The sequence below is a fragment of the Lygodium microphyllum genome, chromosome 7 (assembly GCF_053477565.2).
Source record: "Lygodium microphyllum isolate KBCC chromosome 7, Lygodium_microphyllum_v1.1.10, whole genome shotgun sequence".
NCBI lineage: Eukaryota > Viridiplantae > Streptophyta > Polypodiopsida > Schizaeales > Lygodiaceae > Lygodium > Lygodium microphyllum.
The window spans coordinates 41513525-41528149 of NC_141141.1; positions in this window are offsets into that span (position 1 = coordinate 41513525).

Below are 14625 nucleotides of genomic sequence, written 5' to 3' on the forward strand. Positions count from 1 at the left end.
TAGATGCATACCTTGAGTCTCCTCAAAGCAAGAGAGCTCCTCTATCCTCTACGAAATTAGAGACATTAGAAGATGTATCTGCCAATGAGACTTCATCCAAAGAAGGGTCCACTACAAAGGACATCTATAAAAAAACTCTAAATGAGCCAATAGATTCTCAAGATCAAATACAAGACGCAGATGTAATTGAGTTGGATCTTGGTATGCCAAATGATCTACAGCCAATTAAATTAGGGTCTATGCTCAGTTTGGAAGAAAGAGAGGACTATTTGTCCCTTATATCCAAGAGTTCCGCACCATCTTTGCCTAGAGTTATGACGAGCTGAGTGATATTCCTCCCAGTCTGGCTGTCCATACCATTCCTCTAAAGGAAGGTAGTCATCCTATGCATCAGAAAGTAAGGCATATGCCTTTTGAGCTGAGGGACGGGCTGTTCGAGGAGTTGCATAAATTATAAGAAGCTGGTTTGGTCTTCCCTGTTCAACACACTGAATGGTGTTCACCTATTGTTATCAAGAAGAAGAAAAATCATCAAATCCGACTTTGTGTAGACTTTAGAGAGCTGAATAAGTAGATAGTTAAGGACTACTACCCGTTGCTCTTTATTGACTAGATTTTGGACCAGTTAGCGGGTAGGGAAATATATTCATTTATGGATTGCTTTGCGGGATACAACCAGATCGAAATTGCAAAAGAAGATAAGCTGAAAATAACTTTCATTACTATCTTTAGTACCTTTGCGTACCATGTGATGGCCTTTGATTTATGCAATGCACCTCGTTCATGGCAACGAACAACAGACAATACCTTTGGTGACATCTCCCTAGAGGGGTTGAAAGTTTTTATCGAAGACCTGGGGATAGCCACCATATGAGAAAGGCAATTGATTATTTTAAGAAAGTGTTTTGAGCATTGCATACAATTTTTCGTAGCTCTTAACCCATGGCAATGCGTCTTTGGGGTGCCTTATGGGCTATTGTTAAGACATGTGGTCAGTTCAGTATAGGGCTTGTGATAGACCCTAAAAAGATCAAGACCATAGTCGTCATGAGCCTGCCATGCACTCCGAAAGAAGTACATAGCTTTCTGTCATTAGTAGGATATTATTGGAAGTTCATAAATGCCATGGTAGAAAGAACGTTACCACTAACGAATCTATTATTCTTTAGCTGTCTATTTGTATGGAGCGACCCTTGTAAGGTAGCTTTTGATGATGTGAAATAAGAGCTAGTAAAAGCACCAATCTTAAAAGCACCTAAAAGGGGCGAAGCATTCTACATATTTTCAGTAGCCATCATGCATAGTATTAGTTGTTATTTATCCCAAATCTAGGAGGAAATTTGGTATCACCCGATCACTTTTGCTAGTCGAAAGTGGGGCATATCGAAAATTAACTGTACCTATATGGAGAAGTTGTGCCTTGCAATGGTATTTGCTACTAAATAATTCAAGCACTACATTCTCTATGAGAAGGTAGTTTTCTATATGAAAGCGGAAGGGGTTTGGTTTTGCTGATGAATAAGCTACAGCCGTCGAATCATTTAGCAAAGTGATTAATCGCTTTGTAAAAATTTGATTATGAGATTAGAAGTAAGGCATCGAAGCTGCAGGGCATTGTGGAATGCCTTGTGGATTTCGAGGAGCCAAAAGAGACTTTTGTTGAAATAAGTGATGTCAAGAAAATGTTTAGAATTGATACGACTTCAATCCCATCAAGGTATGCTACTATAATACATTACCTATCAACATGAGAGATTGGAGCTGGTTTATCAAAATCAGAAAAGAGGAAAATCAGACAGCGTGCTTTGAATTTTTTCTCGATCGCAGGAACACTATATTGGCAGGGGGTTGATTATATCTATAGTCGATGTGTGATGCCCGACGAGATTCTATTCATTTTGGAAGAGTGCCATGACTCCCTTGTGGAGGGCATTTTGCTGGATGGTTGAAAAGCTTTAAGAGCCGGATATTGGTGGATGTCCATTTTCCAACATGCATTCAAGTATGTAAAGAGATGCGATACAATGACATGATAACAGAGAGAATAGGAAGTGACCACTAACTCCAATTATGGCTATGTTTCCATTTGAGAAGTGGGGCATCGGCTTTGTGGATCCTATTACCCCCCGTCTTCTATATAGAAGAGATATATCATAGTGGCAATTGACTATTTTACAAAGTGGTTAGAAGCATGAGTGATGAAAGGACCACACAAAGGAGACTGCTAGCTTCCTACTAGAGCAATTTATATGCCGATTTGGTCTACCAAAAGAATTAGTATCAGACCATGGAACCCATTTCCTAAGCAAGGTGATTAAAAGCTTGACTGATGCATGGAAAATTAAGCACAATAAGACAACTCCTTATAACCCACATGCAAATGGGCAGGTTGAAAGTACTAACAAGAAACTTGTGGGTATTCTATCAAAAATAGTGTTCAAAAAGAAGTGGGATTGGGATAAGAAACTATATGTGGTGGTGTGGGCGTACAACAGACATTTAAACGAGCCATTGGCCACATTTTGTTCAAGCTAGTCTATGGGGAGGAGTATGTTTTGCCCTTAGAGATTGAGTTACCAACTATAAGATTCACAATCACAATCACTCTTTGGGTAATGAGGCTACACTCTTCGAGAACTTTACGACTCTAGCCCACTTGGATGAGCTCAAATTGCAGAGTCTGTTACACCAAGAAGTGGCAAGTATTGGATGGAGCAGCTACATGACTTAAAAGCAAAGAAATATACCTTCAGGAAGAGACAATTTGTTCTATATTATGATGCACGTAGAGAACTATTTTCGGAAAAACTTGAGCCCAAATGGGACTGTCCCTACAAGATCATAAGAATAGGGAGAAATAAGTCCATGGCATTACAGGCTAATCTTGAGGGAGTGGAGTTTAACAATAAGATTAATCTTATCAAGATTAAACCTTATTATCTCTAAATGTCCTAACAAAATAAGTGCCTTGTACGTCAATACTAGGTTGATCAGGAACCTGCAAGAGATGAAACAGGTTGATGGGGCAGTTGATTCCGTATTTGGAACACCCATACTTGGAGCAGAGATATCATCAGGGGAAGCTTATATGGTGGAGTAGAGGCTATAAAGTGATTGAGCAAGAGAACGGATCATTTGTCTAGGAAATCAAAGTCTTATGTCATCACTGCTTATGAATTGTGACAAGCATCCCTATTATATTCAATGAAGAAGGTGGGATGGAGCCTTCATTACCTTTGAATATGCTAAGTTTTGACTATCATAATTATAAGTAGAGGTAACGATGGGGCTGGCTATATGAACCCTTTGTGGATGCACACATTGTATTTTGACAAAGTTTCTAGGGGTCCCAACAAGAAAGGGAGTATAGGGGTAGTTATTAGAGATCCCCGACATAGAGTTTGATGAAATTAGTTGTTTATCTTAGGGTTGGATTTACCAATAACATGGCAGAATACAAAGCTTTAATCATGGGATTGAATATTGCTAAGAGAGGTAGTAACTGTTATTTGTTAGTAAAGAGGGATTTCCAATTGGTATTGAATCAACTAAATGGGACTTACACAGTCCAAAATCCTATTCTTTCTATGTATTATCGCATTGCTATGACCCTGGGATTGAATATTGCTAAGAGAGGTAGTAACTGTTATTTGTTAGTAAAGGGGGATTTCCAATTGGTATTGAATCAACTAAATGGGACTTACACAGTCCAAAATCCTATTCTTTCTATGTATTATCGCACTGCTATGACCCTAATCGATGGGTTTGAGAGAGTGTCTCTTCAACTAGTTCCATGTTATCGGAATCAGTTTGTTGATTCATTAGCAAACTTTGCTTATGAAGAAGACATTTTCTTCAACTATGGTCCTAGTTTGGATATCTCTATTAATGATGAAATAGGACCCGATCAATTATGGGACCTTTTATCAAAACATGCCCTATATGGTAGGCGATGGTTAGTATGGGTGATGCAAAGGGTGGCCGAGACCCATTTTCCTTTGTTATCTTTCCATAGGTTGGTTAGACGATATGTTATGCATACACCTCTTGCTATTTACGCAGGAGGCATGGGTCACAATTTGATGCATTTAGTTTAGGGCACTAGCCCTATTTTCTCCTTGGAATGGAGAAGTTTGTTGCATATTTATAGTGTTCCATGGGGAATATATACTAGCTACTTTGTTTTATTCCATTAGGCCAAGAGGACCGGTTCTTTTTATGGTTTTAATGCTTTATTTCTTTCGGCTAGGAGGGCTAGTTTTGTTAAGGTGTGAACTGTGATATTTCTTTAGGCCAAGTGGGCCATATGTCTATTTGGGCAGGTACGTTTAATGGTTTTCTGTTTTAAGTGATTGCATCACACAAGTTAACGAAGTCACTGGAGGGAGCCTTTGCTATGGAGGAGCTTCTTGTGACCATTCCAGGTGGTTTCATCCCCTTTCTGAGTTTTTTCCTTAAGCAGATAATGTTATATGTGTATTTAGGGGTAAATTTCTTTTTGTTTGTTGGGGATTGGCAATCAAGGCATGAAGTTCTAGGGTTTGTCTAGGTATATCTGAGGGAGTTTTGAGTTGTTGTCTACCTCCTACTAGGACATCGTCAAGCAATAAAGACCTATGATAGAGGGCAGTCCTTGTGACCATGTCCTTCTTGCTTTTTCTAGGAAGTTGTCTTAAGAGTCCTTGCTAGTGTGAGATAGTTAGAGAAGCCTGCCAAAATACCAAAAGAAGAGCAAGTTCTAAATATATCTAAATATAAAAATTACATAGGTGTGTAAAAAGGGGTTCTGACCCCTCAATAAGAAAAAGGAAGAAAACAAAAACAAATTCCTACAAGCAGTTGATTATCACCTTGCGAAGGCTTGGTAGGTTCCTAGGGATGAGTCACTGATGCCTTATCTTCTTGGGGGTAGCAACTAGCTACAAAGAAAAGAAAGGAAGGTTGGAGTGAAAATAAAAGTGAGAGAATGCAAAGGATTAAGTGTCGCCTCACAAGTTCTTGGTAGGTTCTTGGGTACGAGTTAGGACCTGAGATTGCCGATGTTGTGTTCTCCTTGGGTCACTCTATGCTCATCTCCCTCCTTTTTACACACCTAAGTATGGAAACCCTGAACGGAATTTGTTATAAGAAGAAACTATGATGACCAGGCTATAGAAGTCCTTGGTATAAGGTCCTGGTTCAATTGTCCTAAGTTACGTAGGTAGTGCATGCCACCACTAGGATGCCCTCTATGATGGGATTTTTAGCCCAGTCTGTCGAGCAGTTGGTTAGAACCTCACTCTGGATTTTTTTCAGATTATGTTGGGCCTATCCCTTGTGGATTTTCATGCCTTGATGTTATAAGGGGGTGTGGGGTGAGATCTATTCTTATACTTTGCTGCTTATAATTTTTATATTAGCATGATGCTCTTTGTGGTTATGCATGTGCAGATCTATTTGTGGGATTCGATGGGTTGAGTCACCCTTTCTTGCGGTCACCAGTGAGAGCTAGATTTTAGAAGCCGATTTTGAGCCATGCTTGAAGCATTTGAGGTCATTTTTGGAGCAAAAAATGCATGGGAAGTGCCAAAGACCAAATTTTCATGAAAAATCAAACGGTGGCGAATGGACAAGCTGAAGTTTCCCTAGATATATTTCGACGTCAGAAATATAATGCAAGTCTCGATTTGTCAATCAAAGGTTGTCTGACCCCCCATTTAATCCCCACAGTGTTTGGCATTTTAAAGCAACTACTAGATCTGGGAACCGGAAAGTGTGTGGCAAAGGCCAAATTGATGGATTTCAATGCTATGAAGCCACTTACCCAGATGGATCTTGAATTCGAGTCTGTTTGCCCATTCAAAATTGAAATATCCACTTGCAAGTTAGTGTGAATACAAAAAGATGAACCGGTTGTTTTAAACGTTTTAACCTTAAACTTAATAAGAAGCCTTAAACTAATGAAAATTTTGATGAATAGGGGTGAATTTTTTTTTTGTGCCCTCTCAAAATCTGATCGGTACCTCTCCGATGCTCATCCGTTTAGAAAGAGGCAGAGAGATTCTCGATTAGAGCAAAGAGAGGAAGGAGATGATTGTAATCTTGCCCATTTTCATGGAGGATTCAAAAATCTTATTTTTAGTCTTTCTCTCTCCTCTTTGTTGTTGTTTGTATGCATCAATTTAAGAGAGAGGGGGAAGGGTTGTGATGGAAAATCCAAACCCAATGATGATATTGGAGCAATGGAGGACGTAGCTCGGGTATAGAGAGTGCGTTAGCGGCAAACAAGAAGTGTCAGTCGGCCTCCCCTCTATGAGATACGTGCCTCGGAATTGCAGTTTCTATGGGTAAGTGAGCGGTTCTTTTGTTTTATGGAAAATCATTAAAGAAAGTCCTTGATTTTGGTTGTTCTTGATTTACCATGTTGTATTCTCTTTGAAATATGAAATAAAACTAGAAAATACAATAATATAATAATTTTCTACTAAACATGCAAAATCTGTAAGTTGTGGTTTTATAAAAATAATGGACTTTGGGGCTTCTGTTGAGCGTTTTGGGATCATATGGGATAAAAATGGATATGGAAATGATACCGAGTGTCCTTGATTAGTGAGAACTCATAATTCTAAAATATCTCATTTTTATGAAGAATTAAATGGAGAAAAATAGGAAAAATAAGAGAAATTTTAGTTTTTGTGCCTACAAAATTAGAAAAAAATACATTTTATGTTTGTGAGCATATATCAAGGTTGAAGCATGAGGATCAAAGCCTCATTCAAGCCTTGTTTTTATGTTACATTGTGTTTTTATCAATTTTTATATGAAAAATGATATAAAAATGAACCCTATATCTACCCAACAAAAGCAAAACCTAAACGATAGGGGGACAAGGATTTGTGAGAGTGGTTAGTTGCTGAAAATGATTCAAATTCTGATCTATTGGTCTATGCACAACATATAGGATTGATTATTGTTTGAATTAAGGAGACTAGTAGTACAAAGAAATTCGATGCTAGTCTCTATCAATGCTGCACATACGATTAGTTGGAAAATCATTGAAGGATTGTCTTTGCATTTCACCTAGCTGGTTTCAATTGATAAATGAGCACAATGGTCATCTACATCTGCATTGAGCATAGTATGGTATCAAACCTGGATGCATTACAATTTTTTGCCAAACATTGACCTACGTGGAGTGTGAAAGGAAATCTGAGCTGTAGGGTAGACGAACGGTTTCTTGGAGCAAGCTTGGTAAGGAACTATCAAATCACCTGGATCATTCAAAATATATAAGAGTGGATACTGTTCGTATGCTCTTTATGTTAGAGCAACGCATTGAGCGGCCAATCCTCTTGGTGTAGGAGAGCTGCAATGGGACCACGGCATTCATCCAGAGGGGTGCCTCCTTTATGTTTATATTACATTGGTGTACTATACCAAGATGTATGGGATCTCCCTTTGAGGAGTAAGGAAGGGCAATCTTTGGACTACATTTCACTACAAACGCAATATCTACCATGGCGATTAGGGCAGCGTGTCCCTTGGAGGCTCTTGACCACGAGGCTGTGTGAGGTTGTCTTTGTGAGTGTTAGAGGCTTGACTAGTGCCTATAGCCAGTGTCGGGTCCATTTTAGGTCCCGACATGTCATCAGCCATTCGGAGGATTGTGGAGGCATATTTTTTTATTTCTAATCCCAGCCTCTCCATCAATTCTGAACTCATAATGCTGATAGAGAATCCTACATCCACAATAACATGGTCCACTAATATTCCATCAACATATGATGCTACCCTTGGGCAATGCTTCTCAGCATGCTCAAACTAATCATCTCCTACTCACGCTATTCCAAATGGCTCAATGATATACCCAGTGCGTAGTATCTTCTTAAATTCATTGCGCGCTCCTCAAGACAACTTAATCAACTATAGAAGATTTACATCTAGCTTAACATCACAAAGAGAACTCACTGAATCAAATTCATGATAGCTAGCAAGAGCTCGCTTTTATTGCCAGATCATTTTCTCCTTTGGTCTTTGAACCGACTTTGGTGCTTCTTTCTTGGCTTTTACCTTCTTCTTTGGCGACTCCCTATCCTGCTTGGGTTTGGCTTTACCATCTACGGCCTTGACAGGTCCGCCTTCCATATTGGGATTAGGGACTTGCGTCCCTTTATCATCTTGCTTAGGGTTTCCCTCAACAGGATTTGCCTTGGCTTTGTCAACTTCTTTACCCTTTTTTCCTCTTCTAGTAACCCATAGATTAGAAGCTTCAGTGCCATTGACACAAATAGCTTCTATCAAGCTAAGTCCACTACCACTAGGTAGATCCTCTACCATAGCTTTCCCTCTTTGTAATATTTGCTTTGGTTCTTCATCTTGTTGGAGGTTATTCCCTTACGCTCGGTTTTTGAATTGTGGTCAAGGGAAGCCCTTGCAATTACCTCCTAACATTAGCCCTAGACTACTTTGGGTCTTCTTGCTGACATGTCATATTTTGGCCGCTAATGATTAGTTTGGATTATGAGTTAGGTAGCAAGTGAGCACCTTCCTACTCTGTCATGGCCTTCTACACGACGATTTTGTGGGAGAGCCATTACAAGACTGAAAACAACCCCCCAACAGAGATTGGCCATGGATCCTTCGAATTTTTCACTTCTGATCTCCCATCTCTGCTCATGAAGTGGCTATCTGGATGAAGAGATCATAAATCAGTCTTTCTCTCTCCTCCATCTCTCTCCACTAAGAGGCTGATCACACGCAGAGAATCATGAAGAAAAGGGGATGAAGAATGCTTGTCCGACATGGATTGGATTGATGTAAAGCCAAGATTATGCTAAGAGGAAATATCTAGCACTATTGCAGAATTGATGATGGATTTGTTGGCTTCCCTAAAGCTATTTATAATAACACGCAACACGCAAATAAGCGATATGCTCATCTTTTACAAAGAAAATCTCATTGTTTTTTATTGTTGATGACTTAAATGATGTGCACATGGAAAGAAAATTATAAATCATGTTTGAAGTATGTTTGAGGGTTGCGCATGGTAAAATGTAGAATCTCTAGTCACACATGGTCATAATAAATAATTTAAAACCTGAAATGTGTCTTTTAAGAGGAAAAATGAGGATTTCTTTCGTTTCGGGATGGAGAATAAAGTTTATATGGAATAAAAAAGGGGTAAAAATCATTTTTTAGTCAATACAATCAGTCAAGAAAAATAAATAAAAAATACAATATTTTTATGAATAAATAAATTAGAAAAAATAGAGAAAATAGGAAAAAAATTTACATCTTAAAAAATAGAAAAATATATACTTTATGTTCATGAATGTTGGAGCATGAGGGATAAGCCTCAGTTAAATCTTATTTCTATGTAAGAGTATAACAAGGTTGGAGGATGAGGGATAATCAGCCTTGTTTCTATGTTAAAGTATGATACTTTTATCGATTTTGTTAATTGAAAAACTACACAAAAATGAACGTTACACCTATCCAACGAATGCAAAACCTAAATGGTAGGAGGAAAGAGGAATTGTGAAATTGTGGGCACTAAAAATATTTAAAATCCTGATTGATTTGATTATGCATAGCATACATGCCGATCACCATTTAAATTTAAGAGAGACTAGTAGCACGAGGAAACTCAATGCTCGTCTCTAGCAATGCCACAATTACGAGTAGCTTGGAAATCATTAAAGGACTATCTTTGTATCTCATGTTTCTGGTTTTTAATCATAAAATGTTTGAGCACGAGGTGTGTCATCCACAATTGCATTATGCAAATCACATAGTAACTCCAAGATGCATAGCAATTGATTAAGAAACATATGACCCACGTTGAGCGGTGACGAAACCCAAGTTGTAGGCTAGACAATAGAAACTTTGGGGTTGAGATTGATAAGGGAACACAAAATATCTTGGAACATTTGAAATATATAAGAGCAAAGTGTGTTCGTATGTGCTTTATGTTAGAGTAGTGCATCTTGGGGGGCCAATCCCCGAGGTGTAGGAGAGCAACAATGGTGGGGCCACAACATTTAGTCAGAGGGGTACCTCCTCTATGTTTGTATCACATCGATGTACTATACCAAGATATGTGGGATCTCCCTCTGAGGACCAAGGAAGGGCAATCATTGGACTACGTTCCACTACAAACACAATATCTACATTAGTAATTAGGATAGTGTATCCCTTGTATGCTCTTGGCCACGAGGCCATGTGGGGTTTTCTTATGAGTGTTAGAGGCCCAGCTAGTGCCTATAGCCAGTGTCGATGGGCCCGTTTTAGGTACCGACAGGATAATTTGATGCATTAGTATAGGGCGCCTGAACAGCCTATCCCTTAGTCTAGTTTTGTGCTTTGTTAGAGTTTATGTGGGAATCAAGGGCTTGTTTTTAGCCATAGTATACTAAATACTATGCTTTATAGTCATATTTTCCTTAGGCTAAGAAGGCCATTATGGTTAGATTTTATGTTTGATTTCATTAGGCCAAGAGGGCCGTTTATTTTGCAGTACACTGGTTGATCTCATAAGGCCAAGAGGACCATGTATTTGTTTGGTACAGTTGCACTTAATGGTCTCTTGTCTTAGTGCTATACTAATTAGATCTGATGGAGTACCTAGAGCAAGCCTCTTGCTACACAAAAGCTTCTTGTGGCCAAGTCTAGGTGATGTCCTTCCTTTATGTATTCTTTCCCTTTGTGCTATATGTGTATCTGCATATGTGGGAAATTTTCTCCTTTTGGGGATCAGCAAATCAAGGCATGGTCCCCAAGGTTTAGTTTGTGTATTTGGGGGAGGTCTGAGCAATTATCTGCCTCCTGTAAAGACATTGTTAGGCACCCTAAGAGCTATTTTGAGAGTAGTCCTTAGTAAACCTATCTTGCTAGCCTACTACCGCAGGCAGTTATTTCTAGGAGCCTCTACTAAATCTGAGGAAGATAGGGAAGCCTGCCCAATATAAAGATAGAAATTTATAAATATATTTGGAAGACCTAGTATATGGAGGTGTCTAAAAATGGGTTCTAAACCCTTAAAAAAGAAAAATTCCAAGAGCAAATGATCATTGCCTTGCGAAGGCCTAGTAGGTTATTGGGGACAAGTCACGCATGGAGCCAAATGCCTTGTCTTCTTGGGGGTGACATTTACCTGAAAAATAAACAAGGATGGTTGGAGCAAAAATAAAAGTGAGTGAAAGAGAAAAGGATTTAGTGTCTCCTTGCGAGATCTTGGTAGGTTCTTGGGTTCCATGACAAGACTTGAGGCCAATGCTCCATTCCCCTTGGGTCACGATATGCTCAGCTCCCTCCTTTTCACATGCCTAAGTATCATGTCCTAAAGTATAAAAAGGTGCTCCATCAAAAGTATTTGAAAATGCAAGAATAGGATATAGGATTCCTTGCCTAGTAGGAGTTATTGGTCCACTTGTCCTAGGTTAGGCAGGTAGGTCAGGCCACCACTTGGGATGACTCTTTTGATAGTCTTTTTAGCCAATATGTGTTGGAGAAATCAATTTAACAACTAGCTTCGGATCTTTGTTAGACTATGCTTGGCCTATCCCTTATGGATCTTCATGTCTTGATTTTTTCAGGGGGGTAGGATGAGAGTTGTGTTTGTGTTTTATTGTGTATTTTTCTTTGTAGTAGCTTGATGCTCTTTATGGTTGATTTATGTGTATATCAGTTCCTAGATTCAACAACAGGCTGAGTCACCCTATCCCATGGTTGCCAATGAGAGTGGGATTTTACAACTCAAAGAATGCTAGAAAAGGGCCAAATTTTGTCAATTTGAGGTGGAACTCGAAGCTCGTTAGAAGCGACACATGCATATTTGACAATTTTAATTGGCCATGAAGACGAGAATTAAACTCACTTTAGAAGACGGACTTCGTAGTAGTCTTAGATTTTTCATAAACAAGGTTTTGAAATGAGACTCGACCAACTATCCTCAAGCAAGGCACATCTTAGGAAAAAAATTCGACATGACCTCTAGACAATTGCGACCGAAAGCTTCATGCTATGCAACAGACATGCACCCTGAATCCCCGTATCAGGCAGATAAAATAACAAATAAATTCAAAACATACCCTTAATCGTATAAATTGACCAAATCAATAACCACACACATCATAACCAGAACATCATTGACCATTAGTGACAATTTTCCCTCAACTCATCTCTACTAAAAGTGTCGAGGTTTATACCTCAATCTTTCGACCATTATTCCTTTGAAGATTGCCATTCACTCAATGGAACTCGCTCACACCTAGTTGGCTTTTACTCCAAGCTCTTAATAGTCACATCCTTGGATATCAAGATTGACACCAACAACATCGGTCACAACCTTAGATCATAAAGTAACACATTCTTTGTGTTGATTCATGGTGCAAATCTTGTTCATATGCGATGAAAATTTATTTGAAGCTTATTTGTGATATGTTTAACGAATGTGAATCATAAAATGCAAAACTTATGTTCATGTGTGTGACTTATTATTTTTAAAAAAATCCAAAATGCGTATTTCAAGGGAGAAATGTTCGAGAAATCAAATCATGTTCATATGGGATAAAATCAAATGTGATGATGAATCATAGTGCAAATTAAATTTTTTGACTCAAAATTTTTAGAAAACACAACAATTTACATAAGGAAAAAAAATACTCAAAATGTATGATTTTGGGCAAAGAAAAAAGAAAAAAAAGGTTTTGTATTCGAAAAAGTATGAAAAGTTAGAGATATATTTGTGAAAATATAACAAAGATAAAGCATGAGAATTGGCCTTAGTTTACCTTTGTTTGTATGTCAAAGTGTGTGTTTATCGCTTTCTATATAAACAAAATTCTCATGAAATACCCTTTTAACCTACCCAACAAATGCACAATCTTAAACGTAGAGGGAAAGGGATTGTGGGAGTTAAGTATCATTTTAATTTTGATTTTATGAATGTTCTATCATATATGATTCATTTGATTTAAGTCTTAAAAAGAGAAAAAGCATGGAGTATTCCGGTGCTACAGGAATTGTGGAAGTTAAGTAATATTTTAATTTTGATTTTATGCATGTTCTATCATATATGATTCATTTCATTTAAGTCTTGAAAAGAGCAGAAGTATGGAGTATTCCGGTGCTACCTTAGCAAACGAAGCAATACGCTTGAGTAAAAGCATGAAAGTGTTGTTTTTACACATCCACACTGATTGATTTATAATTTTACTTGTTTGTGCACATATGTCATTCACTTTGCATCCGAATTTTTATACATGGTATCAAGAAAATTATCTCCTGGATGTATAGCACTTGATTTCAAATGATTGATCCATGTTGAGTGTGAGGTTTCCTAAGCTGTAGGTCTAATGTTATTGGTTTCTTTGGGGGATTGATGTGGTAAGGATTACATTATCTTGTAGAATTTTTTATTAAAATACAAGACATTTTTGTGTATGTGCTTTATCTTAAAACGATGCATCTTGGGTCAAATCCCTAGGGTGTAGGAGAGCTATAGTAGGGCTCCAAGGATAAGCTGGGGGATGCTCCCTTTGTCTGTGTTATGAGGTGCTAGTCAAATATATGTGTGGGTACTCCCTATGCTTAGAGTTGGAAATGGCATTACGTTGGACTAAAATCTAGAGCATCCTCAGGGCAAGGAATATATTTAGTGAGTGATCCATAGGGTTTGGTTGTTTGAGTACCACCTTTCAGCATAGCTGAGATGGCATCTAGGTCAACAGAGGTCGTCTTCCAAGTGTCCATCTCTACCCTTACTGCACTAGTTCTGTTCCGTAGGAAAATCAAACCATTGCTCCAGTAAATGAAAATCCATGAGAGGAACTACACCACCCATGATCTCAAGATATTAGCTATGATCCATGCTCTCAAATTGTGGCAACACTATCTCCTTGGAAGCAAGTTTACTTTGGTCACTGATCACAAAAGTCTCAAATGGATCTTTACTCAACCATACCTCAATATGAGGCAATGTGGGTGGATTGAAGTCTTGCAAGATTTTGATTTTGAAATCAAGTTTAGACACCTAGAAAAGAGAATGTGATTGCTACCTCGTTATTAGAGAAGCAGTCATTGAGATGGGGAGATACACTTGAGATATTGCAACCCTCTTTGGAATGTGTGATGTTGGTACAATTGGGGTAACAGCTGCCATGAGTGCCCGGCGTAGAATGTAACCCAGAAAGAGGAAGTGGTTAAGATCATGCTTTGGCCCATGCGACATGGGTACTCACACAGGTGATTTTTGCTTTTGGCAGTGTGGCTTTGTCACGGCTCTTTGTGGGGTCGGTGGTCTTGCGGTGACTTGGCATTGAACACTTTCACACAAAGGCCTGCGTCATCTTGTATCCACTTGTCACTTCATGAGAGTTCATGCACCGCATATGCCACAACTATAATAAACCAGTGCTTAAATCAGTTCATATTGTCTCCTAGCCCGCAAGGCCGTGGGGTTGTTTAGGTGAGTATAGGAGGCGACTAGATCCCTAGAGCTAATGTCGGGCCTATTTTTTGTCCCGGTACATAGCTATGGTTCATCGTTTTCTTCATGCTTGGAATATATTAGGATATCATCGAAGAAAACAAGGATGAAGTCATCATGATAAGGTCTAAAAATATCTTACATCAATCTATTGAAGG